General features: G+C 45.5%; 1 protein-coding gene across 5 annotated transcripts in view; it reads right to left on the bottom strand.

The window, feature by feature from the left end:
• Positions 1–25,138, bottom strand: part of Adarb1 (adenosine deaminase RNA specific B1) — a 128,274-nt gene extending 103,136 nt beyond the window's left edge. For 4 of the 5 annotated variants that reach the window (XM_050140950.1, XM_050140956.1, XM_050140964.1 and 1 more), the window contains exon 1: positions 24,980–25,138. The gene's annotated coding sequence lies outside the window, so the exon portion shown is untranslated. Of the gene's footprint in view, positions 1–17,955; positions 18,038–24,979 lie in introns of those variants that run through there. The other variant, XM_050140943.1, reaches the window with a different exon arrangement.
• Between the last annotated feature and the right edge of the window lie 1,094 nt (positions 25,139–26,232).

Here is a 26,232-nt window from a genome sequence, read left to right as displayed (position 1 = left end):
ACCTTCCTTTGCTCCAGCCAGGGTCTTCAGGAATAAACAATCCTAAACCCACAAAGAGTTTGCCCTTTATGCCCATCTGATGTGTACCTACGGCTGATCAACACAGCAAAAACTTTAGGCAAGCCGGGCGATGGTGGCGCACGCCTTTAATCCCAGCACTCGGGAGGCAGAGGCAGGCGGATCTCTGTGAGTTCGAGACCAGCCTGGTCTACAGAGCTAGTGCCAGGACAGGCTCCAAAGCCACAGAGAAACCCTGTCTCAAAAAAAAAAAAAAAAAAAAAACTTTAGGCAAGCAGAGTGGGCACTACATGCTAAGCATGAACAAGAGGCATACATTTGGCAGTGTCCTGCAGGTCACACAGCACCAGCCTATATTTCTGTGGAAATATAATCACTGTCCTTATACAGTTTCTCTAGGGGGATAAAATTAAAGAACAGAAAGCATTTGTGTGAAATGATCAAATATGTCACTCAGTCATCTGCATGTGGGCAATAATCATCTACTATGAGGCACCAAGAAATACAGGGGAAAAATCCCAAGAGTGTAAGTCAATGTCTCTGTTCCTGGTAGCTCTACGGCGTAAGTGCCAACGGACAGCTGGTTAGCAGAATCCAGACAGAGGTTTTCCTCGGAGTACTTCCAAAAGCCGACTGAGATGTTATGCAAGCCAATTTCTTTCACAGAGTTCCAGCAATGGTGAAATCTAGGTTGAACTTTGTGATCCCAAGTGTAGCTCTGAAATCCTTATGATTCCCTCCTCTGAACTCCACATCTTATGAAACAAAGATGCTGCAGCTTCATTCCCAAACCAGCTCCTAACTGGAGCAGTTACTTACCATTCACTGATTACGCCACTACCTTCTTGGAACTGGAAATTTAAACAACAACAAAAAATTATTGCGTGAGGCTCTGCAAAAGTTTAGATAGCATTTTAATGAAAATAAATTGTCAATGTATTATGAAAGGAAAAATAATCCCCTGGGGTATTCCACAAAAGAACATGATGTTACATGGGAAAAAAAATAATAAACCCAAATACAAAATGATAAATTCAGTTCCAGAATAACAATTTGGCTGTATTGTTATTTTGGGTGGATATTTCCCCAGAAAGAAATCAATCTGTATTCATGGAGACTAATAAACATGTATCTGATGTAAGTAATTTTCCTCCTATCTAGAAGAGTTTGGACATGAACAATTAAGTCATTGCACCTTGAACTGTGGCCCAAGTACATGAGTCTCTTTGGGCTTTTACCTTCAAACAGATGGGTCTCGGGCCATTTGTACTCAGGCCTAGAACATGTGTAAATTAACACTAAGGGCTTCCTCCCATTCTTGTGTGAGGTGTGTGTGTGTTGGGGGTGGAGCCACCCAGGTAATGAGTGCACCCTTTCTGAGGCAGCACAAAATCCCATCTGCTCTCACGCAGCCAGGATACACACAGGTGATAAGCTCTGCCAATCCAACACCCCCACAAGATTCTACCTCAAGAGAGAAAAAGCTGAAGAAGTAGGTGCCTGGTACACAAAAAGAGACACAAAGCTTAAGAGATGTCAGATTGGAAGGGCTCTGAGGTTACGCTAAGAACCTCAAATAAATTCCCTTTCTCAATAGACCCAACTCACCCAGAGTAGGCTAGCCATCATGTGGTTAGTGTGTTTGGGTTGTACTTTTTTAACAGCAATAACAAAGCCTGTGTTTATGTGCCCTACCCATTAGTAAAGGCACAGGAAACCTGTTGACTTTCAGACTTGTTTTCTAGCCCAAATGGTAGCTGTATTAACAACTTTATAATGTTGGGAAAAGGGGCAATTAAATCTTAATTGATTATCTTTATCAGTCATGATACACTGCAAACTCACATAACTGCTAAGTTCGAGACAATAGACAACGTAGTTCTTCCGTACCAAATGAAGTGCAAAAGGGTTTACCAACTCTGGCCCTCTGAAGTTTTGTATTTCCTCACAAGACCAGAGTACCTTATCTCACTTTCTTCAATCCTGTCCCAAACCTGTTCAACTCTTCAGAACCCTCCTCCAATACTGCATCCTCTCAACAGGCATTGACCCAAAGGGACATCTGTGTGCCAAGTGCTAGCCCTGTATGGACCTTAGCAGCCAGAACACAAGGGCATGGCATGTGCTATTTACGCCTGCACAGGAATTCTACAATCAGTATTTTCTGGACAACTAAAGAACCTTAGAAGCCACCACTTTAGCATCTTCATTTCACATTCAAAGAAGCTGGGGCAGATTCAGAACCAAGCTGGGATTATTCCCCACAAGTCCCTAAATTCTGGATCACTCTCCTGCTTGGTTCTCAACCAAGCAGTTGATAAGCTACACTTTCTCCAGTTTTAATTCCTGTAAGCCTCCACAGTTGAATCACATAGATTTTTCATTCTGTCTGGCTGCTTTTTTCTGAAACCTCCCAGAGCATCCGACTTTCAAATGCTGTTATCACTTCAGGGAATGCATTTCAACCACACGCCGCCCAAGAGTGTAAGATGATGTCGTTGAGGCACAACTTTTTTTTCCCCAGGATGTGAGCACCCTGTTTTCAACAGATTAATTTACTATATTGTACTTTATGATTTTATAACAATTTTGAATGTTTTGTAAATGTTTCTATTCTACAAAGAAAAGCAAGGAAGTCTGGAGATAACACAGACATATGGGCATAAATACATGACTGATTCAGTAAGTACAGTAGGATGTGGGGGGCAGCATGTAAGGCAGAAAAGCATACGTTTGCAGAGGCAGACAACTTCTTCAATTCAGGCTCTATCACTTACCACCTACAGAAGGAATAAGAAAAAGTTACTCCCCCATTCAGCAAGGATTTAAAAGTACCTGCCATCTGCCAGCCACTGTTCTGGGCCTCAGGACATATAGTGCACCAGTCCTGCTTTCCAGGAGCTTCCAATCCTGCCAGGTATTTGGATGAAAGGAGGGAGTAAGGTATAGACAAACGATAAAAACAACCAGAGTGACAGAGCACATACATATGAATGTGTGTGCAGAAATACGTGAGAGCTGACTAGAGACCAAGGGCAGATTGGGGGTAGGAGACAGAAGGGGCTGGCTGGGAACACCTGAGATGGAACAGGTGCGGGGTTTCAAGCAGGAGAGACTACTTGGCTGCTATCCAAGAACAAACTGAAAGGACACATAGTGGGAAAAGGGAGATTGGGCAGGCAGCCACTCAGGTAAGCCCTGAGAGCAACTTCTCAACGATGAAAAGGGGTGGTGGCCATCCCACAGAACAGTGTCCTCCGAAAATCAACATGAGAACCAAACAAGACTAACCATGCATGACACACAGTAAGAGCTTAGGAACTGTTTGCTAAATAATAGCCAGCTCTCCCAAGAAGTCACTGAACCTCTTTACAAGAGTTTCATGATTGATCTGAAAAACATCAGCCCTGGGATCTCCTATAAGAGAACTGACCCAAGAGCAAGGATCTCCCTGAGCATAGCAGTTCTACCAACTTAAAACTTAGAAAGCTTGTGACTTACAGACAACATGTGATGTATTTCAAAGACTATGTAAGCACAAAAAAAATGCTACACATTGTATACCAGTGGGTAATCTGATGCAAAATGTCTGTCCTCAGTATCACCATCCAAGAGTGACAAGAGCTTCCCTAACAGTTCCCTGACCTACCATGTCCGACGACAAATAAGACCCACTTCAGAATAGAAGAGAAAATGCTGCACAAAGAAGTCAACAAGAGCCTAGTGAGAGTGCTCAGGGGGAAAGCACTTGCTACACAACTTTGATGACCTGAATTCAATCCAGAGAATCCATGGTGAAATGAGAGAACCAGCTCCCAAAGTCATCCTTATCTCTAATGATATGTGTAGCATTCAGAGGCCATGCACATGTGCACACACACACGTGCGCGCACACACACATAAAATAAATAATATTAAAACAGAGAGGGAATGAGTCTCTCCTAACTGAGAAGCCACTGATAGTTATGGCTTCTACGGCAGGAGAAGAAATTTTTTTAAGGGTGGAGCCCTAGTAAGTCAACCACACTCCAGTGAATGATTCCATACCTACCAACATATGATCAGCACAAACTGAACTCAGCAGATTATTTAAAGGGGGTAGGCAAGAAGTGGGAAGGGTTGGGGATAGGGAGGTGGGGGTATTTGGGAGAAGCTAGAAAAAAATACATATGAAACAGGAATGGTGCTTGCGCTGGTGACTCTTATGCCAACTTGACACAAACTAGAATCATCAAAGAGGAAAGAGCCTCAACTGAGAAATGCCTCCAGAAGATCAGGTTGTAGGCAAGCCAATGGGGCATTTTCTTAATTAATGATAGATGGGAGTGAGCCCAGCCCATTGTGGGTAGTGCTGTCCCTAGGCTGATGGTACTGTGTTCTATGAGAAAGCAGGCAGAGCAAGCTATGGGGAACAAGCCAGTAAGCAGCACCCCTCCAAAACCTCTGCATCAGCTCCTGCCTCCAGGTTCCTGCCCTATTTGAGCTCCTGTCCTAACTTCCTTCATGATGAATAGTGATATGGAAGTGTAAGCCAAATAAACCCTTTCCTCCCCAAGTTACTTTTGGTCATGGTGTTTTATCATAGCAATAGTAACCTAAACCTAACTAGCATGTGGTATATGCCTTTAATCCCAGCACTCAAGAGGCTGAGGCAGGTGTATCTCTGTGAGTTCAAGGCTAGCCTAAACTACATAATGACACCTTGTATCACAAAGCAAAGGAACAATAAAATACATAAAATCTCAAAAAATATAATTAAAAATATTTTTAAAGGGTGGAGGACCAAGAAGACTGACCAGACACACCCAGGTGGGCTCTCACACAGGCTATTGGAGTGACCTATGCCATGAACAGGTATCAGAGGAAAGAAATTGTGGCTACAAGATATGGTTGGAGCTTCTGGACTGTTCAGTGTGTGGCAGCTCATAAACAAGAACCACCCACAAGCTACAAAGTGCCCTAGGGTCAAAGCTGCTGCATGCAGTGCCCTTCAAGAACACATGTGGGATTTCTTCATAGGTTCTGTGTCTGTGTCCTTCAAAATACCCTCTATAGCCGGGCGATGGTGGCACATGCCTTTAATCCCAGCACTCGGGAGGCAGAGGCAGGCGGATCTCTGTGAGTTCAAGGCCAGCCTGATCTACAGAACTGAGTTCCAGGACAGCTAGGACTGTTACACAGAGAAACCCTGTCTCGAAGAAACAAAAACAAATAAAAAACCAACAAAACAAAAAGGTGGAACATGATTGAAGAAGACATCCAACAATGACCTCTGGTCTTTATACATTCACACATATGTGCACACATACAAAAAAAAGAATTTTAAAAAGTATAGGTTGCACAGCTTTTATTTTTATAGAAATGGAGGCTATTAAAATAATTTCTTAAATGATTATTCAGGTAAAGGGTTAGATTCAAGTATGATGCTAGAAACAGCTACAGTGACCATGTCCTTCGAGCCAACTGGGATTTGGAACAGTCCCTAGTTTTAGGCACTGCTTCAATATTTATAGGAAGCTGTGTTTTTCCTGTGTCCTGTGCTACTGGTATCAGTCATGACCAGGTGACTTATGGGGGTAAATACATGTCCCTCTTTAATAATCTAATGGAACACAGCAATGGAGGAAATTTGACTTTAGACAAGGACTCCTAAGCTCTGATTTTTAAAGGTAACATTAAGACCAGGTATGGTGGTATACACAGGTAATACAGCATTTACAAGGCTAAAGCAGAAAGATCAAGGCCAGCTGGGCTACAAAACAGGCACTACCTCAAGAGAAAGAAGAGAGGAGGAAGGGGAACTATGGGAAGGGGAGGGGAAAAACAGGGGAAGGAAGGGGAGAGGGGAGAAGGGGAAAAAGAGAAGGAAAGGGAGGGATAGAAGGAGAAAGGGAAAGGCGGAGGAGGGGAGACAAGATGAAATAACAGTGATCAACTTCCAGACTGAGACTTGCTCTCATAATTGTTACCTTGAAGAACTAAATTCCAAGGTATAACTGTACTAAAAATAGAAACCATGTATACTCCCAAAACATTTTCTGCTATGTTCATGTTTTGAATCAATCAAACCAACCAGTTATGACACTGTAGGAAGGAAGAGAAAGGTCAGTCACCACACAAAGCAAAGGAGGAGGGAACTGTCCACTCCAGCAGAGCACCAGGGATCAAGGGAAGAGAATTAAGACTATGGGTCTCAGCACAGGCCTACCACATTCCAGGCCTCTCTCCTTTGGCCACAGTAACTCCAGGCCTTCCCTATCACACTCTCTGCTCCTCTGAAACCTCCTCCAAGAAACCTGAGAAGGAAGCTGATCTCTAGAGTCTTGTGAATTGTTTCAAATAAATAAAGTAGAGCCATTTTCTTATTAAAATAAAATAATGCTGTTTAAAGTAAAGACGAATTAATTTGCAAAGGATTAGAACAGCAGAAACCCAACCCAGTATGCAGAATGATGAGCAGATGGGGTTCCGGGGTCTCCTGGCTTACATCCAAACGCCCAGCCCATCACCATCCAGGCACCATCTGGGTTCACCAGTGCCTCCTCCTCACGAAGCTCACACTCAGAGGATCCACCTTCTCACCCACAGCTCATCGCTATACCCAGCACACTAAACATACTGTGAATGGGTAGATGGCCAAGCTCCCGATTCTCAGAGCCACCAAGCTACCCAAAGACACATTCACCATAGAAAACTAAAGCCAGAGGCCCACACCACCTCCTGCCCTCTCTAGGAGTGACTCACTAAACCAGGCTCACTACCATTCACTCAGTGGTGACAGTTAATGCCATAAAAAGTACTACTTCACCAAATTTCCAATTACTATACTGTTATAGCCCTTTAAGCATTAACCTTTTCTAATGTAAAATCATAATTCAACTTCTTTGCCTTCTAAGCGTAAAAAGTTAGTAAAAGCAGAAACAATCATACACGTAGCGAGGCTGAATGTCAACTAACATCAAAGCAGGAAGTTTCACAACCCAAGCAGTGGAAGAAATCTGGTTGACTTAAAATAATGCCGGGGGCAAAATTAAGTGGAAGTCTGCGTAAGGAGAAAATTGTCAGGGACAGTCTATTGATGTGTCAGCCAAATGAGAGATGCTTCATGAGGACAAGACTGGCTGATCTTTATATGTACTACCAAACTTCCAACTCCAAAATGTGCCATAACGGGCACATAGCAGGAATTCAAAAAAAATCTGTTTAATGACTAGGTAGGCAAATGAATGGAGCAAGGCCTAGTTTATGCTAAGGATGAGAAGATGTATGAAATTAAGCCAATGGCACCACCACATTTAAGCAGAGCTGTTATCACAACCCATATTGTGGAGTCAACAAAACTAGTACCCAGAGCAGCCATGGCCTACAGGCTCAGGACACTGCAACTACTAAAGATAAACGTGGCAGGTGTTCAAGCCAAGACTAAGGACGCCATGGCAGCACAGGTCAGCAGCAGTCACCTGAAGAGGTAGAAGCATGGACCAGAGAGCACAGGGCTATTTCAGGGGACGGTCACATGAAAACACTAAGAGGAGAGCTATCACCTGCTTCCCAACAATGCCACACTTTCAGCAGACCCGCCAACCAGGTGACAGCACACTGGCAAGCTGAGCTAAAATATAAACTAACAAAATTGGCAAATGTTCAAATCAGGCTTTGTCCCCTACCTGGAAAGCAAGGTGCTAAATATTTATACCACTAGGGATACTGTGCAGTCTGTAACCCACGTCTCAAAAAATAGGAAAAGCTCGGGGGCTGGAAGTGGGAAGAGTTTCCTCTTGAAGACGGTATTAAACAGAAACTGTGGCTTTGCAGTGTGTTTGCATCCTCAGAATGCAGGATGTCAGGAAGCCCATCCTGACTTTTCTGTATTTAGAGATGGTAGAGGGAAACCACGACCATCTCATCAGATGCAGTGGATGCAGACAGTAAGTTCCAATGCTGCTCGTGACAAAGATAACCCTTAAGAGTCCTCAGCAAACTGGGGAGGGACAGTCCCTTGCCACATATAACATGTACAGAACAACTACAATGACCCTCCCCCATTTAATGGCAGCATGAGGGGACTTGAGTGAGAGATAAGGGTCAAAGAAGCAGCCTGCTCATTATCACCACCATCCATGCAGCACAAACCACAGGGTATCCAAGACTCTAGACAATGCTACAACTGGACATTAGATATTATAATACCATAAGTAGACCATGTGCTCAGAATAGGATTCTTTATGTAGACGCCATGAAATATAATTGCAAGCTGTGGCTATAATCACATACAAAACCCCCACATTAACGAGTCTTGGAAGATAACTGATGAGACTTCTACAGTGAGGATGCTTGGCCTGGGGGCATGGGGCAGACCACTCGAAAATGTGGGCTAACATATTAGGCCAACCTCAAGCTACAAAAAAATTCATATGAATCAGCTCAATGTGAAAGGCAAAACAACCACTACAATAAAATGAATAATAATAGAGAGAAATGTTCTTAGATGAGATATAATATCCCAAAGAAATAAAGGAAAAGACCAACACATTTAACTATGAAAAAAAAAAAAAACCTCTTCTTTTTGGGTAAGGAAGGAAAAATGAAGGAAACCAAAGCCAAAGATCAAGTAAGGCAAGCAGCTAATGTAGGAAATATTCATTCCATATCAGGAATCAAACACTCAAATGCACCTCTAGATTTGGGTCAGCTGAGGGCTCACTTTTTCCCTGAGGGCCCGTGTCCACCCACATGTGAAGGGACATCTGCAAAGTGCTGCACACTGCAGCTAGAGAGGCAACCAGGATTTCCAGGAGGATGAAGTGACCTGAGCCCTCTCAGCAACAGAAGAACACAAGCTGGACGGTGGTTGCACACACCTTTAATCCCAGCACTCCAGAGGCAGAGGCGTTGCTCTGGGTGCGCTCTTTCTATACATTCTTCCTCAGTCTTTTATTTTGAGATTTTAGATGCCATATGCCCTTCATTTCACCACTCCTGAAAGCATAAGCTCAGGGATCTGAGCTGTGAGCACTGGGAAAGACTGGGTAGGAGACTGTCAAACTGAGAAATGAACTCAGTGTGGGACCATTAACTGTGGCAGCTTCCCACTAACCTTTTCTCCCCAGGATCCCATTGGGCGCCCCACCTTGTATCTCACTGCTGTGGCTTCTCTATGTCCTCTAAGCAAAGCGAGCGTCCCCAGCCTTCCTTTTCTCTGCTGTATAGGCACAGCCCAAGCACTGACGGTGACCCCTAATGGAGCAGTTTGAGTTCTTTCCTCATTAGATAATGTAGTGTCCCTGGTTGTGTAGGGACACTAGAGGACCGCATGAGGTAGGCAAGCTCATTGCAGGCCAGGTCACCCCTGGTGAGGGACTATCTGTTGCCTCTCTCCACTCTAAAGTTACTTTTTCCCTTTTTAATAAATAAAGAACTTGGGGTAAAGATGTTCTGTTTCAAGGCAAAAACCCCTTTTCTCCTCAACTTTTCCCCACTAATCTTAGCACTGACCTCTGGAACACCCATCCTGGGATCCCAGCACTGTGACCACAGTGTTTGCCTACCCTGGCTAGACTAGGCCCTTTCTTGTTCCTTCTGCACTGACTGGCACTCTTCCACGAGGAAGAGCTGTCCATTCTTCCATATTTACATGCTTATCTGGTCAGCTGACTGTATTAGTGGAGAGTGACCTGAACTTTATTCTATGACCTAATTAATCATGATTCCCTTTCTTTGTTCGTGAAGGGTTCCCTCAGGTTGGCCCTGAGCCTTTCCTCTCTTCCTGGCACCAACAGACATCCCAGAGATGTCTTCTGTGAGCCACCGCACAGGGTATGTGAGTGGGCTCACTGATACTGAGAGGCATTGCTTCTGGGCCTTCCCAGAGTACCCGTGTGAGATCACACATCTGCGTTGCCCTGCACTATTAAAGACCACCCAACTCCAATGCAACACCACATTCCAGCCCCTCCTGACCTTATCTGAAACCTCCTGGAGCAAGGGGAATCCTGGCTTCTGTTATGATCAACCCATGTTTGAAACCATATACACACAGTACAGCCTGACACATTTAACTCCTGACCCTCGAGAAACAAATCTATCAAGACAGAACATTTCATTTGGTTCTTCCAGCTTTACCCTGAAAGAATCCAGTCAATATACTTTTTTCTTTCACTTGTTCTACTCGGGTCTCTACTTGCATCCCACATAGAGTCACCATGTACCCTAATTATCTACTTCACCGGTATATGAAGCATCTGTATCTCGAAAGGCTAGCCTGTGTCAGTTTACTGTATACTGATATACAGTATAAGGTGTACTGTTACAGTGCGGTGACCCATCTTTTCTTTTTTATCACTTCTACATCCTGCTGTGACCACACTCCTCCATTCCCACCTCTTCTTGTACAAGCATCTAGCCAGCATGCATTTCAACATGAAGGAAGCTCACTAAACATTCGCACTCAGTACGTCCTGGAAATTGTTGTAAGACAGCCCACAGAGATGATCCTGCTCTTCATGACTCTCATGAATATGAGTATCTAGGTCATGCTACACATATTTTCATATTATTGGATATGTGTTTTTTTAGGCTGAATGTAGGTTTAATTTAGGGGGTTCCATGGTTCAAACATTACAGCTGATTTTCTCTTCTGATGAATGAGTAAAACATACACACACACACAAATACTACTAAGGATCTGACATAAGACTGCCATCTTAAGAAACCCATATAGTTTCTGCTCAACATTATGCCAAGATAATTCAGATAATTCACCCTGGAAACAACCAAGGCACATGATGTAGAGAACTCCTCAGTAGAAGGCAATGGTTGTGAACCTAGCCTTTAACAGCTGAGCCATCTCTCCAGCCCAGTGGAAGGCAATGGAAAACCAATCTCAATGACAGAAATGGGCAAACACATCCACACAAAGACATTTTACTAATGTTTGGAGTAGCATAATTTGTAATTGTTACAAAGTGGAAACAGCCTAACCTAACATCATTTCTGGTAAGAGATGACCAGGATGTGATACATACACATAACAAAAGAGCAGACTACTACTGCAAAGCTGCAAGGTGGGTGAGCCTTAGATGCACGTAAAGTGAGCTACACCCTGCAGAGAAGTCTGCCTAGGACCTGATTTCAATAAGATGAAAGGTTGACAAAAGGGAATCTAGAGATTGCATGCAGACGACCTACAGCAGGGGCTGGGTCTTAGTTAAAAGTTTCTGTTGCTGTGATGAAACATAAGCTTACATTTCCACATCACTGTTCATCACTAAAAGAAATCAGGACAGGAACTCAAGCAGGGCAGGAACCTGGAGACAGGAGTTGATGCAGGGGTCATTGAAGGGAGTTGCTTATTGGCTTCCTTCCCCTAGCTTGCTCAGCCTACTTTCTTAGAGAACCTAGGATCACGAGCCCAAGGACAGCATGACCCACAATGGACTGGACTCTCCACAACTGATCACTAATGGAGAAAATACCTTACAGCTGGATCTTACGGAGGCATTCCCTCAACTAAGGCTCCTTCCTCTCTAATGACTATAGCTTGTTTCAAGTTGACACAAAAGCAGCCACTGCAGGTTACAATGAAAATAACTGAAAACAGACATGGAGGGCACTCAGTGAAATAGGAAAGCTCCAAAACTGGACTATAGTGATATTGTCACAACCCAGACCTGAAAGAAAATTCTTAAAGTAAAACAAGCAATTTTGTTTTCTTCCTCATCTTCCCAGAGCACTCTGAAAAATGAACCTTCAGACGTAATTGGATCCTATTTGCATTATGTATTGCTTCCTTTTGCAGTCAGTAAGATCAAGAAAATTCCTGGGTCAATTCTTCGATAGACTGTGACAAGGCGCAGCTAACACAGCCCAGTGAATCCCAGTGCTCACAACTGCTGCTGAGAAAAAGGAAAACCTTCCTTTGCTCCAGCCAGGGTCTTCAGGAATAAACAATCCTAAACCCACAAAGAGTTTGCCCTTTATGCCCATCTGATGTGTACCTACGGCTGATCAACACAGCAAAAACTTTAGGCAAGCCTGGCGATGGTGGCGCACGCCTTTAATCCCAGCACTCGGGAGGCAGAGGCAGGCGGATCTCTGTGAGTTCGAGACCAGCCTGGTCTACAGAGCTAGTGCCAGGACAGGCTCCAAAGCCACAGAGAAACCCTGTCTCAAAAAAAAAAAAAAAAAAAAAACTTTAGGCAAGCAGAGTGGGCACTACATGCTAAGCATGAACAAGAGGCATACATTTGGCAGTGTCCTGCAGGTCACACAGCACCAGCCTATATTTCTGTGGAAATATAATCACTGTCCTTATACAGTTTCTCTAGGGGGATAAAATTAAAGAACAGAAAGCATTTGTGTGAAATGATCAAATATGTCACTCAGTCATCTGCATGTGGGCAATAATCATCTACTATGAGGCACCAAGAAATACAGGGGAAAAATCCCAAGAGTGTAAGTCAATGTCTCTGTTCCTGGTAGCTCTACGGCGTAAGTGCCAACGGACAGCTGGTTAGCAGAATCCAGACAGAGGTTTTCCTCGGAGTACTTCCAAAAGCCGACTGAGATGTTATGCAAGCCAATTTCTTTCACAGAGTTCCAGCAATGGTGAAATCTAGGTTGAACTTTGTGATCCCAAGTGTAGCTCTGAAATCCTTATGATTCCCTCCTCTGAACTCCACATCTTATGAAACAAAGATGCTGCAGCTTCATTCCCAAACCAGCTCCTAACTGGAGCAGTTACTTACCATTCACTGATTACGCCACTACCTTCTTGGAACTGGAAATTTAAACAACAACAAAAAATTATTGCGTGAGGCTCTGCAAAAGTTTAGATAGCATTTTAATGAAAATAAATTGTCAATGTATTATGAAAGGAAAAATAATCCCCTGGGGTATTCCACAAAAGAACATGATGTTACATGGGAAAAAAAATAATAAACCCAAATACAAAATGATAAATTCAGTTCCAGAATAACAATTTGGCTGTATTGTTATTTTGGGTGGATATTTCCCCAGAAAGAAATCAATCTGTATTCATGGAGACTAATAAACATGTATCTGATGTAAGTAATTTTCCTCCTATCTAGAAGAGTTTGGACATGAACAATTAAGTCATTGCACCTTGAACTGTGGCCCAAGTACATGAGTCTCTTTGGGCTTTTACCTTCAAACAGATGGGTCTCGGGCCATTTGTACTCAGGCCTAGAACATGTGTAAATTAACACTAAGGGCTTCCTCCCATTCTTGTGTGAGGTGTGTGTGTGTTGGGGGTGGAGCCACCCAGGTAATGAGTGCACCCTTTCTGAGGCAGCACAAAATCCCATCTGCTCTCACGCAGCCAGGATACACACAGGTGATAAGCTCTGCCAATCCAACACCCCCACAAGATTCTACCTCAAGAGAGAAAAAGCTGAAGAAGTAGGTGCCTGGTACACAAAAAGAGACACAAAGCTTAAGAGATGTCAGATTGGAAGGGCTCTGAGGTTACGCTAAGAACCTCAAATAAATTCCCTTTCTCAATAGACCCAACTCACCCAGAGTAGGCTAGCCATCATGTGGTTAGTGTGTTTGGGTTGTACTTTTTTAACAGCAATAACAAAGCCTGTGTTTATGTGCCCTACCCATTAGTAAAGGCACAGGAAACCTGTTGACTTTCAGACTTGTTTTCTAGCCCAAATGGTAGCTGTATTAACAACTTTATAATGTTGGGAAAAGGGGCAATTAAATCTTAATTGATTATCTTTATCAGTCATGATACACTGCAAACTCACATAACTGCTAAGTTCGAGACAATAGACAACGTAGTTCTTCCGTACCAAATGAAGTGCAAAAGGGTTTACCAACTCTGGCCCTCTGAAGTTTTGTATTTCCTCACAAGACCAGAGTACCTTATCTCACTTTCTTCAATCCTGTCCCAAACCTGTTCAACTCTTCAGAACCCTCCTCCAATACTGCATCCTCTCAACAGGCATTGACCCAAAGGGACATCTGTGTGCCAAGTGCTAGCCCTGTATGGACCTTAGCAGCCAGAACACAAGGGCATGGCATGTGCTATTTACGCCTGCACAGGAATTCTACAATCAGTATTTTCTGGACAACTAAAGAACCTTAGAAGCCACCACTTTAGCATCTTCATTTCACATTCAAAGAAGCTGGGGCAGATTCAGAACCAAGCTGGGATTATTCCCCACAAGTCCCTAAATTCTGGATCACTCTCCTGCTTGGTTCTCAACCAAGCAGTTGATAAGCTACACTTTCTCCAGTTTTAATTCCTGTAAGCCTCCACAGTTGAATCACATAGATTTTTCATTCTGTCTGGCTGCTTTTTTCTGAAACCTCCCAGAGCATCCGACTTTCAAATGCTGTTATCACTTCAGGGAATGCATTTCAACCACACGCCGCCCAAGAGTGTAAGATGATGTCGTTGAGGCACAACTTTTTTTTCCCCAGGATGTGAGCACCCTGTTTTCAACAGATTAATTTACTATATTGTACTTTATGATTTTATAACAATTTTGAATGTTTTGTAAATGTTTCTATTCTACAAAGAAAAGCAAGGAAGTCTGGAGATAACACAGACATATGGGCATAAATACATGACTGATTCAGTAAGTACAGTAGGATGTGGGGGGCAGCATGTAAGGCAGAAAAGCATACGTTTGCAGAGGCAGACAACTTCTTCAATTCAGGCTCTATCACTTACCACCTACAGAAGGAATAAGAAAAAGTTACTCCCCCATTCAGCAAGGATTTAAAAGTACCTGCCATCTGCCAGCCACTGTTCTGGGCCTCAGGACATATAGTGCACCAGTCCTGCTTTCCAGGAGCTTCCAATCCTGCCAGGTATTTGGATGAAAGGAGGGAGTAAGGTATAGACAAACGATAAAAACAACCAGAGTGACAGAGCACATACATATGAATGTGTGTGCAGAAATACGTGAGAGCTGACTAGAGACCAAGGGCAGATTGGGGGTAGGAGACAGAAGGGGCTGGCTGGGAACACCTGAGATGGAACAGGTGCGGGGTTTCAAGCAGGAGAGACTACTTGGCTGCTATCCAAGAACAAACTGAAAGGACACATAGTGGGAAAAGGGAGATTGGGCAGGCAGCCACTCAGGTAAGCCCTGAGAGCAACTTCTCAACGATGAAAAGGGGTGGTGGCCATCCCACAGAACAGTGTCCTCCGAAAATCAACATGAGAACCAAACAAGACTAACCATGCATGACACACAGTAAGAGCTTAGGAACTGTTTGCTAAATAATAGCCAGCTCTCCCAAGAAGTCACTGAACCTCTTTACAAGAGTTTCATGATTGATCTGAAAAACATCAGCCCTGGGATCTCCTATAAGAGAACTGACCCAAGAGCAAGGATCTCCCTGAGCATAGCAGTTCTACCAACTTAAAACTTAGAAAGCTTGTGACTTACAGACAACATGTGATGTATTTCAAAGACTATGTAAGCACAAAAAAAATGCTACACATTGTATACCAGTGGGTAATCTGATGCAAAATGTCTGTCCTCAGTATCACCATCCAAGAGTGACAAGAGCTTCCCTAACAGTTCCCTGACCTACCATGTCCGACGACAAATAAGACCCACTTCAGAATAGAAGAGAAAATGCTGCACAAAGAAGTCAACAAGAGCCTAGTGAGAGTGCTCAGGGGGAAAGCACTTGCTACACAACTTTGATGACCTGAATTCAATCCAGAGAATCCATGGTGAAATGAGAGAACCAGCTCCCAAAGTCATCCTTATCTCTAATGATATGTGTAGCATTCAGAGGCCATGCACATGTGCACACACACACGTGCGCGCACACACACATAAAATAAATAATATTAAAACAGAGAGGGAATGAGTCTCTCCTAACTGAGAAGCCACTGATAGTTATGGCTTCTACGGCAGGAGAAGAAATTTTTTTAAGGGTGGAGCCCTAGTAAGTCAACCACACTCCAGTGAATGATTCCATACCTACCAACATATGATCAGCACAAACTGAACTCAGCAGATTATTTAAAGGGGGTAGGCAAGAAGTGGGAAGGGTTGGGGATAGGGAGGTGGGGGTATTTGGGAGAAGCTAGAAAAAAATACATATGAAACAGGAATGGTGCTTGCGCTGGTGACTCTTATGCCAACTTGACACAAACTAGAATCATCAAAGAGGAAAGAGCCTCAACTGAGAAATGCCTCCAGAAGATCAGGTTGTAGGCAAGCCAATGGGGCATTTTCTTAATTAATGATAGATGGGAGTGAGCCCAGCCCATTGTGGGTAGTGCTGTCCCTAGGCTGATGGTACTGTGTTCTATGAGAAAGCAGGCAGAGCAAGCTATGGGGAACAAGCCAGTAAGCAGCACCCCTCCAAAACCTCTGCATCAGCTCCTGCCTCCAGGTTCCTGCCCTATTTGAGCTCCTGTCCTAACTTCCTTCATGATGAATAGTGATATGGAAGTGTAAGCCAAATAAACCCTTTCCTCCCCAAGTTACTTTTGGTCATGGTGTTTTATCATAGCAATAGTAACCTAAACCTAACTAGCATGTGGTATATGCCTTTAATCCCAGCACTCAAGAGGCTGAGGCAGGTGTATCTCTGTGAGTTCAAGGCTAGCCTAAACTACATAATGACACCTTGTATCACAAAGCAAAGGAACAATAAAATACATAAAATCTCAAAAAATATAATTAAAAATATTTTTAAAGGGTGGAGGACCAAGAAGACTGACCAGACACACCCAGGTGGGCTCTCACACAGGCTATTGGAGTGACCTATGCCATGAACAGGTATCAGAGGAAAGAAATTGTGGCTACAAGATATGGTTGGAGCTTCTGGACTGTTCAGTGTGTGGCAGCTCATAAACAAGAACCACCCACAAGCTACAAAGTGCCCTAGGGTCAAAGCTGCTGCATGCAGTGCCCTTCAAGAACACATGTGGGATTTCTTCATAGGTTCTGTGTCTGTGTCCTTCAAAATACCCTCTATAGCCGGGCGATGGTGGCACATGCCTTTAATCCCAGCACTCGGGAGGCAGAGGCAGGCTGATCTCTGTGAGTTTGAGACCAGCCTAGTCTACAGAGCTAGTGCCAGGACAGGCTCCAAAGCTACAAAGAAACCCTGTCTCGAAAAACCAAAAAAAAAAAAAAAAATACCCTCTATAATAAAATGTAAATGTGAATAAAGTGGTTCCTTTCTGGAAGCCACCCTGAGGAAGGGCTGTGAGAACCCTGACTTGTCAGTCAGAAGTTCCAGAGGTCCAGACAAACCACTGGGCCTGAAGTGGAGGTCATCTTAAAGACAGAGCCCTGAGCCTAGGGATCTATCATGCTCCAGGCAGACAGTATCCAACCGGACAGGAGCAGAGGACACTGCTGATGTCTGGTATAGAGCCGACTGCCTGCACAGTGAAATCTTGCCACCCTCTGAGGATGATGTCATTAGGGGATAGTAGGAAAAACTGAGTCTGCATTAGTGTTTTCTGCTTCGTCTCTCCTCTTCCTGAGCCCAATCCTGCACCCACCACCAAGGAAAGATTCCTGTCTTCTCTCCTTCCTCACCTCTTCAACTCTGAGCCTGCATTACGTGAAAGCGGTAACCTCACTTTAAAAACCTGCCCTGCCTATACCACCTGTCCCTACATGTCCCTCCAGCCCCACCTTCAAATCTCCAACTAGACAATGACACGGTCCCTTCCACAGTTCCATAGACTAGACGACATAGCCCCCTCTACAGCTCTACCAAGCAGTGTTCCCCAACTGTCTTTTCACCACACCTTCACAGGAAAGGTCCTCTTGCCCTCTGCTGACACACGGCCCCACTGTCCTCCAGCTTTCCACATAATGACAAAACTCACACTACATATGGACCTCAGCCACACAACTCTTTCTAGCAAGTCACAGATACAATAACCTCAAAGGACAGCATCTGTTGTGCCTTACTTACCCTCCTTCCCTGATGTAAGCTCTCCTTCTCCCTGTCCCTGGCATCTTCCACAACCGTACACATGAAGCAGGTTCCCAGCAAAGCCTGTGTGAAGAAGCATGGGAGGTCTCTGTTTCTCGAGTAACAGCAGTGAGTTCTGCCCTGTATGGGGAAAGCTTCTGAGTATCACACTGAAAACATGGATGTTTCTAACGTCAAATCCTAAGCAGCCAAACAACCACAAAGAATACAAGTCAAGCTCATTCAAGCAAGGCATGTCAGCAAACTCTTAATGGGAGTTTTGTTAAACAGGATGAACATCAATGTAAATGTTGGCACCCTCGATGTCACCTTCCTCTGGGGTTGGGGACATTCCAAATGCAAGCCGGTCATTCCTTCTACAGCTTTCAGATACCAGGTCCTCTCATCAGAGCTACATCTGATAATTACGGATGTTAGCTCTCCTTCCACTAAGGACAATTTAAAGGCAAGGGAATGTTTTAATAAAGAAAAATTCCATTTCATATAAACCTCTCCATAAAAAGACCACAGGGCATGTTTGCTTGTGAGAACAGTATTCCAGGTCCTATGCCATTCTTCCTAATCCAGGCTAGCACGTCTTCCAAATACTTTTGAATGAACCGAAGGTCCCAGATGCAGTAGCTGCCTCTGTGCTGGGGCTGAATGTCCTCTCTCCTTTAGCCCCTAGAACCTTTTCAAGGACTTGCTTCCTGCAATGTTCATTTCAATCAGGTCAAGAACATGCCACCATCATTATCTAAAACAAGATACACAGGAGCCTAGACCATTGCACCCATTTTGAGTTCTAGCAGTCTGTTTTCCTTTAAACAAAACTTCCTTAGAGAGTCATTCACATTTAATGCCTACAAATCCCCACCAAAGTCACTGATGGCCTGCCTCTCATCGAATCCAAGGAAGTATTTTCCAGACCCCTAAGACTGAAAAGTACCTGATCACTGGATTCCTGGATACTGGACCTTCCTGCTTGCCTTCTTCTTCAGTATCCACCACTTCAGTATCACAGTACCTACCTCTGTTCTTCTGCATCCATATTTACTGTCCAGCCTATGATATGAAACAATAACTATACTCAAAAAAGACACCTACATTTACATATATGGCCCAGCCTTTTCCTGAGCCTGTCCTTGAATTTCCATTTCTATCCAAATCTCTCATTCAGATGACTAATCATAAAAACAATAAGCTAAGCAAACTCTCTTAAATACTGCAAGTCAGGTACTATTCTAGACCTTCTTCATTAGCTCAGCATATTGACTTGACAACCATTTGAGACGGTTGCTTTCTTCCTTCCTTCCTTCCTTCCTTCCTTCCTTCCTTCCTTCCTTCCTTCCTGTCTCACCCCAACTGCCTCTTTCATATTGGGATTAATGGTATACACCACCATGCCTGATCAAGACACAAATTCTATTCTCCCTGAACTAAGGATAAAAAGCTGAAGCACAGAAAAGTTAAATAGCTAGGTGGTGGGATGGCACACTGACCCCCTGTTTAGGGTATTGGTATGACTGCTGAGTAAGGTATCAGGCTTCATTTTCCAAATCTCAAGTCCAAATCCCTACCCTAAACTACAACCTTCCCAGGCTTCCAACTCCACCAATGTGGCACTACCCCAAGCTAAAAGTCAGAAGACTCAATTCGAAGCAATGTGTTGTGATTATATTACTCCAGTATCCTTTTTCATGAAAGCACAAAAGCACTGTAATAGTCTATGCTCAAAGTCAGTCCTTTCAATGAGTGTAAATGAATGCTAAGTGGTAAGAAAGTGTTGCCATCCTCTAATTGGCCCACCCTCCTCTGTCAGGAATATAAAAAAAACAATGGTGCACCTCACAGATAAAGCATCTTACACGGTGATGAATCCACCTCTCCCCCGTGCTGGGCCCCAACCTGGGCTTCCTCGCTGGTTTCCAGGGCTACTCCTGCCTGCAGCAATGAAGTGAGGGGGATGAGTGCAGCATGCTATAGAGGATCTCTCTACACCACTGACTGTGTGACCTGGAACAAGCTCCTCACAGTTCCCTGCCTTGACAGCACCATCTATAAACAGTAAGAGGCTGGAAAGACCGTTCAGCAGGACTGACAATCTGAGAAGTTGTCCTCTGACTTCCACGTTGTCTACACTCATACATATATACATGAAAATAAAATAAATGAATAAAAACCTTGAACAGTAATAATGTTCACCTTTTGGGCTGCCAGTTGGTTGAGCCTACAGCTATGAAGTATCTGAAACAGCCTGGCACATGACAAGCTCTTAAAAATCCACAAGCCAGAATGATTCTTTTGAAAGATAAACCAGATCACATCCTTCCCTATCATGTTCAAAACTCTCTAAAAGGGAAAGGGGGATGGGGAAGAGCAGGCAGGCCAGCCCTCCTAAGACCTCCCATCACTCTGGGATTAAAATTTAAATCCCTAACCACAGCCTCTATAGTCCAGCAAGAAGCAGCCCTCCCCACCTCTCCAGCCTCATTTCCTGCCACTCTCCCTCCCTTTCTGACCACAATGGCTCCCTGACATTAACAACACATGTCAAGGCCTTTACCCCAGAGTCCCCTCTGCCTGGAAGGCTGCACCAGGCCGTAGCCAAACACATCCCCACACTCCTTGGACACCTATTCTCTTTCCTCCCACCTACCTCTTCTTCCTTTGCCCCTCAGGGTACACAGACATTAGAGTCTAGTTTTGCTCAGGATTCCACTACTCCCATAATGAGAACCCCAGGTAAGCAGAATTAGCCTCATCAGGCTCACTAGAACAACAACCTGGAGCACAGGTACCCCCGACGAGAAAGAAACAGCATCCGGTTTTAAAATCATTGATCTAGAGCCAACAGCTTCCACTCCGTTCTTCAAAATAAATACCAGGCACCTTTAAGCTACTTTCATTCCCCTCCTGCTTCATCTGGACTCAACCCATCATGCCTGAAACCAAAGTCATTGGCATACATATTCCTAGAGTACCACATGAGTATAAACACGGGAAGAACAACGGGCAGTATTATCAAACTGTTTAAAAGAAAGCAACAACAACTTGATTATTAATACCAATGATCCTAACTTCCGTGGAAGGCAAGGTAAAGATCTCTGCTGGCCTGGTTACTGCACCTTCTTCACCCACTCCTCAAGAAAGACAGTCACAAGCAATAAAGAAGAAATCTTAACTAATCTAGTGCAGTGATTCTCAACCTGAGACCTTGGGGGGTCAACACTTTCACAGGGGGTCACATTTTAGATATCCTGCATATCATATATTTTCATTACAATTAATAACAGTAGCAAAATTACAGTAATGAAGAAGCAACAAAAATAATTTTATGGTTGGGGATCACTACAACATGAAGCTTGCAGCATTGGGAAGGTTGAGAACCACTGATTTAGTGGGCAATTTTTAAGTAAAATTGTTGCTAGTTATTTATTCTACTTTATATACTATGAACACATTAAATAAAGGGTTTTATTGATTTATTTGTTGGTTCGTTTTATTTTTTTATTGAGCTATATATTTTTCTCCGCTCCCCTCCCTTCCTCCCCCATCTCCTTCTACCTTCTCCCATGATCCCCAAGCTCCCAAATTATTCAGGAGATCTTACTGTTTTCTACTTAAATAAAGGGTTTTAAGTCTAACCATTTCCCTCACATCAAACTGTGGACTTTGGAAATTCTTACTTTAGAAAGACACTGAGAACCATCAAGCTTTCCAGTAGAACTGAACCTCTCCAAGCGTTCACACTAACTTTGATCATCTCCTTAACATCTGTATAACTTCATTGACGACAATCTCCAAAAGCTGCTTCTAGATAACCTCTGAGCTATTTAAACAATATTCTCTCGTCCTGTGTATTTACATGGCTAATTACAGCACTCAAGGCAATAAAATCCAGTTCTTAAACACAACTTACTAATACAGAAATTTGGGATTAAAGATTATGAGCAGATCTTTCTTATGCCCATGTATAAATAAGAATCCTACTGTTACGATGTTAATGAAAATTTTAAAACACTACTATTTTAAAAACTGATACAGACCATAATTCCAGATATTGGTACATTGCATTGGTAGTATAGTGGCAAGCACAGCTACCTTCCAGATACTGGGAGCCTAAGACAGGTGGACTGACAGTCTGAGACCCACATGGGCTGTGGGCTACGTAGACAATGAGTTCAAGGCCAACCTGGGCAACATGGTGAGACCATTTCTCAAGGCTGAGATATACTTCAGTAGTAAACCACTTGCCTAACATGTGCCAGGGTCTTGGTTCACTCGCTGCCCAGTACCAGAAAAAAATTATATTAAAAAATTATATATATAATTATATATTATATAACTGAGTGGTGGGGTACAGAATGGAATGAAGTTGAGCCTATTCTGTGTGCCTTTTGGATGTATTATGTACACATAAATTGCTTGCCTTCCTGAATGTATTATATGCATGCTTAAGTTTTTAAACCTAAAAGCTAAAGTTGTATACCTTTGCAAATATTGTAATTTTATCTCAAAATGTTAATGCTATTAAAGTGATTAGTAGGTACACTCTCCGTGGGTTTTGTACTGTGCCTGTGGAGTCCTGCACTGTAACTCCAGAGAGGAGGTCTAGTACATGACCAGTCGCAAACTGTTCATTCGCAGGACAAGATGGCTTTAAATGGTTCTTTTTTAATTCCAAAATATTCTGAAGCAGTTTAAATGCTTTACGGCATATAAACTCACAAAGAAGTGAATTTGCCTATGAGCCAAGATGTGTTTCTCAGTATCTAATCTTCCTGCCTTGGCCTAGCAGCAATGACTGACTGAACACATCATGGAAGATACGTCATTAATTTCTCTCTCCACCATTGTCCTTGCAGAAAGGGCTCCTTCGATCCTTCCAAGTGGAGCTTTGTAGCTGATGCAGAAGTAACTGAATGTGCCCAGTTTCTGAAACCCCTTGACATCTACCAGGCATGGAGAATGCATTCCTTCCCAAGCCTGTGAATTCCACCTCTCCACCACTGTGGGATCACAGCACCCAGCCCGGGGTGTCTCATCCAATATTTATCAAGCCCTGTTGTGGGGTGCCCGTGCTGTGAATCTGCTCCTTGGAGGAGCCTCTACCAAGGGACCATTAATCCTCATTCCAAAGGAACTGTACCAACCAACCTTCTGCCTCCTTTTTCTTCTCTCCCTCTCCAGGGAACCCTCTCAAGCAAACAGGGTAAAGAAGTTTCATTGCCGAGAAAGGAAGAAACAGCAGGCTCCTTCAAACAGCTTAGACACTGCTCTTGAGTCAAAAACAGTTTTAGAAAATGCAGCTTCAAAGAGTAATACATTATTTCTATTCTCGGTAAAAATTACGGTTTGGTCATCTTAATTACGGCACCTAACAGTAAGAAAGCAAGTTTGCTATCAGGCCACTTCATTATCCTTTCAGAATGGAACGCAATGATGGTTTTCAAAAGACGGGAAAAGATGCCCTCTCCAGAAGTAACAACCCAAACCTGCTTATTGAAAACATTAACGTTCAACCAGACACAACGGTGCGGATACTCCCCCTCATAAATCCCGAACCGACAGGCAACTCCTGTGGCACTACAGTCTAGCGTCCACAGCCCCATCTGACACCTTCTCTCGCACACAGTCACCACACAGTGATTTTCCGACTACCTATGCGAGCGCCTCAAAATTCACCTCCAGTCCCTAATGTCCCAGATGGCTCCCACGGCCATCGGGGCACTCGGAACTTCGTCACCCTGGCGCAGGGCGCCCCATGCCGACTCTGAGCCCTCAGGAGGGACACGGACCACCAAAAAGCAGCCTCTTTCCCCGGGTCACGGTGCCCACTCCCTGGCAGCGCAGTGTCTCCTTTGCAGGACACAAGGCGCTCACCACGGGGCACAGCCTCCCCGATGTGGAGTATAGGGTTAGGATCTCCCTCCTCGGAGCACAGAGTATCATCTGCAGGTTACAGGGTTCCCCCCTCCCTGTGACGCATCTTCACCTCTGCGGGGCACTCGGCCCCCCTCCTCTGGGCGCAGTCTCCCCTCTGCCAAGCACATGGTCCCTTCTGCAGGGCACAAAGTCCCCATCCCCTGGTACGTCTTCCCCTTCTCGGAGAACAGGGTTCCCACCCCCCGGCTCAGCCTCCCTTCTGCTCCCGGCACAGGTCCCCTCTGTAGGACACAGGATTCACTCTCTGGGCGCAGCCTCCCCTGTGCCAAGCACATGGTCCCTTCTGCAGGACACAGGGTCCCCATCCCCGGACGCAGCTTCAGAGTGACACAAGGTGTCTCCTCCCCAGGAGCAGCCTCCCTTTTGCTGGGAACAGGTCCCCTCTCTAGGATACAAGGTCTGCATCCCCGGGCCAGCTTTCCCCCTGCAGGACACAGGGTCCCCATCCCCGGACGCAGCTTCAGAGTGACACAAGGTGTCTCCTCCCCAGGAGCAGCCTCCCTTTTGCTGGGAACAGGTCCCCTCTCTAGGATACAAGGTCTGCATCCCCGGGCCAGCTTTCCCCCTGCAGGGCACAGGGTCCCCCTTCCGGGGTGCAGTCTCCCCTCTGCTGGGCAAAGGTCCCTCCCGGGGGTACAGGGTCCCCTCCCCGGAGCACAGGTCCCCTCCGCCCGGCAGACGGTTCACTTTCCCGGCGCAACCTCCACTCCGATGGGCACAGGTCCCCTCCCTGGAGTAGAGGGTTCCCTCCGCGGGCACAGCCTCCTGTCCGAGGGGCGCACTCTCGGCTCACCGCGGCGCAGCGCATCCCACGCGGACGCGGCGCCTCCAGGAGCGGACAAGCCGTCTTGGGCGCAGCCTCCTCCCGCAGCGTAGCGCATCCGAGAGGACGCGGCCCGCCCTCCCCGCGCCACCCGAGGATGCGCCAGCCACCCCGCAGCCCGCCGCGGGCCCGGAGCTGGGATCTATAGGGTCTGGGGTCGGTGGTCAGGTCCGCAGCCGCCGGCGCTGCGCGGCCTCAGCCACCTGCCCCGCGCTTACATAAACGCGGCCGCCCTCGTCCTCGTCGCCTTACCTCGGGTCACGCTGCGCCCGCGGGCTGCCGATGTCTGGCTCTGGGCGCTGCGGCGGGCTCGGCTGGCCCCGCGGCCCCGGCCAGGAGCCCCTCGCCGCCGCCTCAGCCTCAGCCACCTCAGCCTCAGCCGCTGCCTCAGCCTCTGCCTCAACCTCAGCGCCGGCGGCTCCGCCCCCTCGGCTCGCCCCGCCCCGGCCGCCGCAGCCGCGCGCGCGGTCGTGCAGGGGGTGGGGCCAGCGCCCGACGCCGGCGTGCGCGCGCCCGCGCCTCCGGGCCCCAAACCGGAGTCCCAGCTCGCCTAAGGCGGGAATCGCGGGGCGTAGCGATTAGAACCAAATCACTTCTTGTGTCGCCAGGGAGACTTGAAGGGGAGGGAGCCTCGGTCGGTCACGCACTGAGAAGATCGACGGCCCGGGATTCTCGAACTTGCTCTGAGGAGACCCTAGAGAGCGGGAGCCTCAGATGGAAGGGAGCTGAGGGGACAGGTGGGACCAAGGACCCTAGACATTCTGTAGAAGCTGGGAACTGGGCTGGGAGCCTCGCGTGGAAGCGCGCCTGTGGCTGCCCCCGCTCGAAGACTCACTGCATCTTATGCGTAGTACCGCGGAATCCCGCAGGAATCATCCCTGGGTCTTCCTCTGCTTTTAAGAGATGGCCCTAGTCACACCCACCTCCGTAGAAGTTGAAGATCAGTAGGTAGAGTACCAGGGACATGGTTTTGTGAAGCAATGTGTCTGGTGTTGGTCACGGGGAGAGTCCAGGAACTAGAAATGGCAGTAGGTTTTTAGCTTAGACCCCAGGGTCAAGTTCAGGCTCTGCCATTCTTTGGCATATCAGACATCTCATTTACTCGCGCTCATTTCTTTAAATATTAAAGAAAAGAAGAAAAAAGGTAAAAGATGAGCGCAGGTAAGGTACTGCTGGGAAGTGGCCAGCATTCTGTATGGCCTCTCAGCCAACCAGCTCACCTTTAGGTGCCGTGCCAGAATGGGGTCTGAAGAGGTCCAGAATTTGAAACATAAACTGACCACAGGAATCGTGCTACAGCGGGTCAACGTCATCTTGACCCATCACTTAGCATAACAGAAGAACCTGCCCCTCGGCCCAGCCCTCCAATGAGTTCTTAGGCTTTTCCTAAAACCTGGGCACCAGGCAGTCTCTACAGAGGTACTTGTTGGCAAGTAAGTAGAAACTTACTTACTCTTGGACTGTCTACTAGGACTTCAACCCTAACATATGAATTTGTACATAAG

This window comes from Alexandromys fortis, unplaced genomic scaffold, assembly GCF_014885135.2.
Source record: "Alexandromys fortis isolate MF-2015 unplaced genomic scaffold, M_Fortis_MF-2015_v1.1 scaffold_9, whole genome shotgun sequence".
Lineage (NCBI taxonomy): Eukaryota > Metazoa > Chordata > Mammalia > Rodentia > Cricetidae > Alexandromys > Alexandromys fortis.
The sequence above is the reverse complement of the archived record's forward strand: the minus strand, read 5'-3'. Positions and strand labels throughout refer to the sequence as shown.